Source organism: Nipponia nippon, unplaced genomic scaffold (genome assembly GCF_047370975.1).
Source record: "Nipponia nippon isolate SJK-2023a ecotype South Korea unplaced genomic scaffold, ASM4737097v1 scaffold_3, whole genome shotgun sequence".
Classification (NCBI taxonomy): domain Eukaryota; kingdom Metazoa; phylum Chordata; class Aves; order Pelecaniformes; family Threskiornithidae; genus Nipponia; species Nipponia nippon.
The window spans coordinates 122,579,092-122,588,600 of NW_028262347.1; the positions used below are offsets into that span (position 1 = coordinate 122,579,092).

Below are 9,509 nucleotides of genomic sequence, written 5' to 3' on the forward strand. Positions count from 1 at the left end.
AAATCAAATTAATTCCTTCCTCCTATTCAATTGCTACATAAAAATCCTTGATGCCAAAACGACAAAGCTAAAAATGTCCCTAAAAACATGCCTGAATGCTGCACTTGATGCAAAAGACTGCCCAAACTCCTACCCACACAATGCAGTAATGCAATGCGTTAAATAAATGAGTTAAGACTTCGGGGCTTTCCATCACTTTTAAGGCCTAAATATCCTTAGCGGGAATGTCCACTGCACGGTCAGCTTCCCTTAGCACTGAAATGGGCACACATCTACAGTATCTCAATAAAAGGGGACCTCTGGGATACCACAACTACGGATATATTATTTCAAAGAGAAATATTATTTCCTTTTCACATACCCCCATCCCCACCAGACATTATCTTCACCTTAAGATTTCCTGGCTGAACGAAAGAACATACGCTCAGAAAAGTACGGCTGATTGACTTCAGCTCCAGTCACTCATCAAGAAGAAAACTTTTTAAGATCCCATTTCAATTTATTTTTTTTTAAATCCTGGCATGCTGAAGTCAGCAGGAAGACATTTCATTGACTTTAATGAAACCAGAGGTTCATCCTGAGAATTGCTCTTTGGAATGAACACAGCATTTATATTACCTCATTTGAAACCCTCATTTTTTTTGTTAAATGCAACTTAATGCTATTTACTATTTCGGAATTATTTGTTATCTTTAAAAATACACAAAGAAGGTTATTAAAATACTGCAGTGTAAACTTTTTAGTGATTGTGGTTGGGATATTCATGTTTCAGTAACAGGCAAGTATTTTTAATGCACAAATATGTATTGTCATAAAGTTTCAGTTTATTTTCTAATGCTGAAAAGCCTTAGAGTCTAGGAATTGCAATAGTCCAACAAAAATCACTGTTGATATTTATATGCTTACCTGTATTTTCACAGTATATTTTTAGTCCTTTTTTTTTCATTTATTATACAATGTGCTAGTATAGCAAGATAAAAAAATGGAAAACTGGGTAGATTACTACACCCACTTAATGGGTACTATTAAAGGAAAAAGCTATCAAAACACAGCAGAAGCTTTTTATGCATTCCGCAGTATTACACCAAAATGAGTTATTGCAACATTGTAACTCAAACAACACAAATGGTCGATTTTTAAAGCTGTATGCAGAAATAAGCATCAGGTGATTTGAAGCCATCTAAGAAGGATGTTCTACCCAAAGAGTTACTGAAATCTGTTTTTTTTTTTTCTTTTAAAATTTAGTGGGGACTTAAGCTAAAAGCTCCTCACTGTCAAGTACTAGAGTACTTGCAGCAGAGTACTAAGTACTAGAGTACTAAGCAGCAGACCACTGCTTAGGTTTACCAGCCTTACAACCACAGCCACACACTTGGTTGAGCAGAGGACTCCGAACTTCTCCAAAGGCACCCGAAAACATTTTCAGTGCCCACAGTCTGGAGGAGCCAGATTCCGCTCCCCTTTACACCAGATAAAACCAAGAGCTGAATTAGTCGTGATCTACCCTAACGCAAGAGAAATCCACGAGGGATTTCCATGGATACCGATATATATTCCATTTTACTATGCTGTGTATTTTTAATTTTGCTGATCTCCTTAGCAATGTTCAAAAATCTTCTCTGAAGAGTTAAACCCTTCAGAATTTAAAATAGCCTGATATTAGACAAATGAATTTTTCTGTGTCCTATAATGAGAGGGATGAGCCTAGGTTCCACTGTTCCCTTCTGTTCACCTCTCACATCTCATTTCTTGTTGAAACTGTTTTAAAGCTGGTATAAATAGCTTTGCAAAGTAATTCTAATACTAAATGTCAAGAGCGATAGTGGTTTCATTCTGATTTATCCTTATCTGTTCCTCAGGCAAGTTAATCCTCAACCTGAGATACTGTTTTCATAGCTCTATAATTTATGAAATTTTTCAACTAAATTATTTACTTTATGAATGGCTCCGATGAGTTGCTCAGGGTATAAAGCTGTAATACTCAATGCTGAAGTGCTCAAGAACATGTTTTTGTCTTTTTAAATGAAGAGACCACCAGCATATCTCATGTTGAAATTTCTATTGGTAGCCTTTAATGCACAGCAGTGTTTTTACCGTCTTTTTATCTGACCCCTGCACTTGCAACAGATGCAGTTACAACCCAGATATCACAGCGTTATCCCAGGCTAGAGCTCCAGGGAGCCACAAAACGAGCGAAGAGTCCCTGATCCTGAAGCCCAGCCTCACAGTGTGAACCCTTATTCCTTCGGGGAGCTGAACCGGCATCAGCTCTGCATGGGCTCAAAACCTGATGTACACATGCAACCTCCTCCTCTTCCACTTCAACCAAGCAGCATCCAAAATCCCTTCCAGAAATGGGCCCAGGAAATTTCCTCAGGCTTCAGCAATCAAGCCAGAAGGATGAACTGTACAGCAGCAGTCCTATAAATGCACTAACCAGTGACTGAAGACTGAAGAGGGCACGACCGCTAGCCTAACGTGGTGAAACAGATCTATGAAAAGCTGGGTTTTCAGAGTGTTCCTTGAAAATCCTAGAAATTTCAGATTCATTATCCAGTGAACTTATTTAACATTAGCGATATCTATCTAACATTATCTATTTAATATCTACATAGCTCAGTCAGCAAATTTCTCAACTAACAAGTAGCCAAAAGCGAAGAGGCTGGAAGGGAATATTAGATAAGGCATTTGATGGACTTGCAAAATAATGTTGTTTTTAAGACCTGTTAAAGAATTTTCAGGAGATTAAGCTTCCCTGTGAAGAGCTGGCCCTGCAGGCAAACCCATCTCATTACGTGCTATACACTCCTAATAATCTATTAAACTGTCCTTCTCCATTTCCTCACATTTCTAGCTTTAAACAGTCAAACCTGGCTGCACCAGTCAAACAGAGTCCTTCTGTGGATTAATAAATTCTGGCACTCATAGGCCATTATATCCTAGCTTAGGCACAGCAAGGTTAACACTGGGCTCTTACATTTTCTTCAAATCATGTGCAAACCCTTGCAGAATCCTGATTTCTATTACTTTTTTCCTGAGGTCTCTCCTATTTGTTGGTATCTCACTACTAATTTGGTGCCAGATCTAAAGTACTTTAATTAAGTGCTCTCTTCCCCATACTGCTTCAAGACCTGAACTTTAACTGGGCATGTAGAGCATATAAGGACATTGTCATCTTCAATCATTTGAAATCATCCAATATTGCAAACTCACATCTAACGTGCCGCCCACTTTCATAGCACTCTTTCAACACTACCATCTAGCAGGCTTCTTCCATCCCCTAAGTACACATGCTGCAGATAAATCTTTATCATTTTTCCTATATTTCAAAGCAGTCTTATCTTGTTTTCTCTGTACTTCTTTGAACCTTACATGTTATCTTCACGCTTTTTGTTTGGTCTCACAGTTCTTCCCAGTTAAAACTCACCTGTAACACAATGACTGCCATTATTTGAAAGAAATGTCCTTCCCTATATTCCATGCAATCCTGAGAAGTTACCAGGTCTAACTTAAACTTGGCAGATTTAAGCCATGCACCAATATACACAAAAAATAATAATACAAAAGTCTTTTTCAATCTCATCAGTTTTTCTAATTTTATGGTAAAATAGCAGGGTACACTCACCCACACTGAACATCAAGGTTTTTTACAGGAAAAATATCTCCTTGTGAAACATATTTTTCCCTACTAGAAGGCGTGAAGCAAATGAAAAATGTCAGTTTTAGTATTTTGCTATTTAGGTACAGATCTGCACTTTGTGCAGTGAGGAACGACCTACCTTAGATACAAAGCTGGCAAAAAACCCCCATGCTTATTTATAAAATGGTGTGCATATTTGATGAGTCCAAATGACAGCACATTACGTTTTAGAATAAAAAGCGTGTATTTAGTAGTGCTTGGGATATAAAAGAATAAAGGCCTGTGTCACTTCCCTACCTCTCCATCACCACATTTCTTGACATGACTGTGGTCATTTCAAAGGAAACCCATTACACAGGAGGCAGCACCTTGGCAGCCAAGTGCCTTTCACCATCCCTAATGCTGCAGGGGCTTTAGCTTTCTGCAAACCAAGGGAGGAAGGCTTGCCGCACCAGGTGCTCCAAAAAGGTTTCTGGAGCTGGGTTAGCTTATGTGTACTACCTCATTTCTGGCAAGTTCATAAGGAAACCAGCAGGCTCGCCACTTTAGAGCTTTGGAAAACATGCATTTCAGCAAGGTCAAGCTATTGCAGGGATTTTAAGAAGCTGGATCTGGGAATGGGAAGAGGCAGGGCAATGGGTTAGGGCTGGTGAGTCCATGACCTCTGGCATGCTGCCACAGGGGGCCAGAGGTAGAGCACTGGGACAGAGCCTGCCATGGACCACTCTCTCCTATTCACAGTCATCATCACATCTGGTCTCTCACCACCACCACAGCTGCCTTGTCCTTGCCATCAGCCACCGGTACCCAACTGGACATCATTTTTCTTTCTGTTTCTTCTCGCTAGGTATCAGGCCCATCACCTGGTTATCTCTTCTTCCAGAGGATGCCACGCTCCTTAAAACTAGTCCTTACAAGCCACGTTCAACAGCTGTTGGAAACCAGGTGTAACATAAATTAATAAATATTCCATGGCAAAGCTACATTAACTGCTTGCCCCTGAAGTGCTATTTAGTGGCATGTCAGGCACAGCTGTGTAATCAAAGGATTTCAGTGCTCCCATTGCAACGTGCCTGCCACACTCCAGCTCCTCGGTAGCTTTCCTGTCTCCCTCGCATGTAAAAACCAAATCGAGCAATCGGGACAGAATTGTAATCGTGCCTTTCAGCCCGGGAAACACAAATGAAAAGGTCGTAGGGACAAGCAGCCAGTGTGACTCTACAACATGCTTTCTGTTAGATACATGGACATACATATTTTTAAGGGAATGGGTCAACAATGCTATATGTAATTACTGAATTTTAGTGAAACTGTGGTATTAGTGGAGAGATCAGTGTAATTCACGCTGTTTTGAGATAAGAACTTGTAGAAGCTTACAGATCCCTTCCCCTCGCGTGAATAGCTGTATTAAGACTCAAAATCTGGCACGACACTTCGTCAGTAAGAAAAACAGGGCACTTCACTAAAAAGCATAAATAAATAAGAAATACTAATTTGTGGGGGAAAGCAGTGGAAAAAAAATGCTCCCTTATTGGAAATCTACCTTGTTTTTCCAGCACTTTGGATTCTTCCAGCTGAGCACCGTAACTCCAGCCAAGGAGTATGGTGGGAATTCAGAGTTCTCCCTCACTGTGCAAGGTACAGAGGAAAATAGGTGGGTTAAGGGAGGAATTGAAGCCTAAAGACAGCAATTAAGGAGCCCAGTTCAAACCATGGTACAGCTCCTGCAGATTCTATAGAGTGTTGGAAACTGGGTGATTCACATCACCCAAGTATCCAGAGTAGCACTGAATGATTTATTGGCACATTTCCTCGGAGTTTCTGACTGTGGATATACAGCCTTTAAGGACACAGTAACTGTAAGGGTAATTGAGATTTGGGAGGAAGAGGGAGCATATTGGCACCTGTGTAAGTCATGGCTCTCTTCACCTGAGCGATGTGTCTGTACCAAAAGAGAAACACAGTTGGATGTTCTAACTTCCTAAATCAATATGCCATTTAGGCAAGATCAGGCCGCTGCTGCGAGCTTCTCTCTAGAGAAAGTGTATCAGAACAACATTAAAACCACAGAACGTAATGGTAACACAATGCTGAGTTACAGCTTCTTAAAATTTTGCTCCTACGAACATATGAGGAAGCACTCAGCATAGGAAAAGTAGGTAATAATAAGGATTCCCTTCCTAGGCAGCAGAGGAATTTGATAAGAAATCCTTATTGGGGGGTGGAGGGATGGTAGTATCATGGTTAGTAATACCTCATGAACTTCAGAAGAGTTTGCTGTCATCCACTTAACAACTTGATCTTAAATATAAACAAATACTTTGAGAGATACTTTAGGATTGGGACACAGTCCATCTTTAAAAACATGGGCGATAACACTGAAATCACCTGGGCTACAAACATAATCTTTGCCCATTGACACTCCTGGTTCTCACACAGCTCCTGCCGCAGGTTGCTTAAAATAATGCTAAAATATAAGCAGTATCTTATTTGCATCTCTATGGCTATGCCTACATAATCCCATCCTTGCTAATGCTGCTAGTGGATGACATACCTTCATCCTTCCACTTCAGCCACCTGAAATAATCCACACACGAGAGTCTGCTTGGGCCTTCTCATTTATACAGTTTCCAGATATCTACTTTTCGTTTAGCAAAGAAGATAAAATCCATTACTGTCTTCCATTGCATTAGTGGAATTAAGTGTTTTGTCCTGTAAGTCTCCACTGTTTCATCATGTTCCTGTTACAAACCACCAAATAAAACACTCTGAATTCGAGATTAGTCCTCCTATTACAAAATCTGAACCATAAAACTATTCTGTTATTGATTTCAGAACTGCACGGTGACTACACTTACAGACACAGGATCTAAGTGCCATTAAAAAACCAAAGAAGGTAGTTTCACTACTAAATCTTCATACAAGTAGTTTCCTCTTTTCTGCATTCCAATTGATTTTCTTTCTTTTGGCATGTGAAGAGCCAGATGAATCCTTTGACTCAATGCCCAAGAGCGAAATGGCACCAGCAGCAGCAGAGAAGCTCTCAGGGCAAGAAATGTGTGACAACATTTTAATCACTGACAAAAAAAAAAAGCTTCAAGACAACTACTCCATTAGTATTTACTGTTTATAAATGAGCATATATATATATACACCTGTGTGTCTGTATAGAAAATACATATATCAATGTGTATAAATAGCATAGATATACATACATATGTATAGTTCATATCTATGTTGCGACCTCTTATTGATGGAAATTTCGCTTTTTGCCAAAGCTCAAGCAGTCCCCAGCGAGTACCAAGCGCAGTGCTGTTCAATTGGGCGTTTGTTTGCACAAACGAGAGCATATGATTTTCAGTTAAACCTTAAAAACATTTTCTCCTCATGAACAGTTCCAGCAAACTTTTGAGTTTTAATCTCTAATCTGCTCAGCTGACTGCTCTGCTTGTTTTAGTCACAAAATACAAAAGGCACGTGTTTGTTCCACAGGAGATGACAATGATGTTTTGTCTGGCTAACAATTCAAGAAGTGAAACCATCCTCACATCATACGCAAGCAAATCAATATGAAGAGAACTTTAGGCCATAGAACCATATAATAAAAAAAAGACAAATACATTTCCTTATCTGAAAGTTTGGTAGGTGTTTAGACGCACCATGCTAGAAGTACTATCACCTATCCTATTAACCTACAAATCTAGCTGTATCTAAGAAAGCCAATTCACTGCAGAGTACGGCTGTAGTATTACAATGAAGCAGCACAGAAAAAAGAAAAAACCCAAACCCGTATAGGACACCACCAAAGTTCAGCTGGTGAATTGTTGCTTAACAGACTCTAACCATAATAACCCATCACTGAACCTTGACTGCATTCTCAGCAAAAGCATGCTATGAAGCTATTTTTAACAGCCAACAGCTTGCATTTAAGAAATACCCCTCTCCACCTAAAAATATGCATCAGTGAACGGCAACATCCATCCACGGCTTAATTCTAGGTAGGATGCGCTGCCGGAATTCAATGAATCTTTCAGAGAAAGCCGCTTTACAAGTGCCTTCTCTCCCAAACCACCGTAACACCGGCGCAATTGGCGACCGAGCGGCTCCCCGGCAGGCAGCGGGGACCTGCCCAGCGCCGGCAGCCCGCCGAGATGACAGCAAATTGCATTATCTTTGTCATCATTCCGCCCTCCCCGGAGCACTAACCTGTCCAGGGGCACGTTTTAAAGCAGCGGTCCCCCTTCTTCTCTGCTCCCCCTGCTGAGAAGCACCGGGGGATGCTGCTGCACCCGGGGATGCTGCACCCGGGGGTGCCCCTGCCCGCACCCCCGGCACCCGCCCGCGGAGGAGGGGGGGGAGCATCACTCCCGGCCCCCCGTTTGCTGGGGAGGCACCGCCAGGCTTCACTCTGGAGCGAGGCTCGGGGGGCAGCCGGAGCTGCCTCCGCACCTCCAGAGCCGCGCTGCCGCGGCCGGAGCCCCGCGTCCCCGGGGCCGCCCCCCCGGGGCTCCGCTCCGCCGTGTGCCGAGCCGAGCCGGCGGTGTCGGCTGGCCGCCCAACTTCCCGCAAAGTCTCCGCCGCCTCCAAACTTGGGGGACGGCGGCCCGGGGAGCCCCCCCAACCCAGCCCCGCCGGGCGCACCTACCTCCGCCGGCTCTGCCCCGCGTCGCGCCCGCCGCCTCCGCTGGCTCTGCCCTGCGGGGGGGGGGGGCGGAGGAGGAGGAGAAGGAGGTGGAGGAGGAGGAGGAGGAGGAGGAAGGGGGAGGGAGCAGCCCCGCGCCGCTCCCCGGCCGCGCCGCGCAGCCCGGGAGGCGGCGTGCTGCCGCTCGGCTCGGCTCGGCTCGGCCCGGCCCCGGCGGGGGGGTCCCCAGCCGTGCCCCGGCGGCCGGCCGGTGCCCGCAGCACCGCCAGCGGCAGCCCCGGCGGCCGCCTGGGCTGCGGGAAGGGTTTTAGAAGGAGATGAGCCCCTCCTGAGCGATCCTGTAGGAAAGTCGAGCTGTCCTAAGCGGGCGTTTAGGTGGCACCAGCATCCCGAAATCGCGGTGGGGCAGTCAGAGCTCAGCCCGAGGAGATGCGTTGCTCCTACGCTGCCAGGTCTCCAGCGCTTGAGCAGGTCAGGCTTTCAGGCCGCCTACCTTGCAGACCGCATGCAGCACGTACTGCCACAGCCCAGTTTTGAAATGGCAACAGCACAAACATTGGCTAAGAAGCCAAAATTTTCTACTCGGTGCGAGGTTCATTCTCAACCGAGAGGATCCTACCACGTATACATAAATACATGTCTATCTAAAAGTATAGTCTGTTTATTAAATCATCCTTGTGATACGTGCGCATACCTCCTGTGATGTAGCACGTGCAGTTTCACATGAAGGTTTAATGCAACGCTTGCAAAGCTGATGGTATCAGAAGTTGTTGTGCGGCTATGGCTGGCCGAGGTTTGTGGGGCACGCCGGGGGAGTAAAACTCTTCCTATTTCCCTCCTAAAACTAACTGAGCCTGCTGTTGGGCTTAAAGCCACATGTTTAATATTCAGCAACATTATTTCTAAGAAGCTGAGGTGATGAAGCATGAGCAAAAATAGGAAAGAACAGTGAATTTTAGTATTTCCTTTCGCAATCAACTCCATCTTTGGTTCGAACTTTGAGAAGCATCTAAAACTTACACCAATTTGCGGGAATTTATTTTGAAGTGAAACCATACATAACTTAATAGTAAAATGCAAAACAGAAGCTTCCAAATTACACAGCTGTGATTGGGAGCCAAACAGTTTAAGGATTTCAAACGGGTGATTATCCACCTGTAAGACCATATATAAATAACTAAGAGACTGACTTAAAAATCACACATGCACAAGTTTCCTACAGCAAGT

At 43.7% G+C, this 9,509-nt stretch overlaps 1 protein-coding gene across 3 annotated transcripts in view; it reads right to left on the reverse strand.

Moving 5' to 3' along the window:
- The window catches only part of CHST15 (carbohydrate sulfotransferase 15), a 47,913-nt gene extending 39,522 nt beyond the window's left edge, over positions 1-8,391 (reverse strand). The window contains exon 1 of one of the 3 annotated variants that reach the window (XM_087767483.1): positions 8,286-8,391. The gene's annotated coding sequence lies outside the window, so the exon portion shown is untranslated. Of the gene's footprint in view, positions 1-4,405; positions 4,500-7,846; positions 8,230-8,285 lie in introns of those variants that run through there. The other 2 variants (XM_087767484.1, XM_087767485.1) reach the window with 2 other exon arrangements.
- Between the last annotated feature and the right edge of the window lie 1,118 nt (positions 8,392-9,509).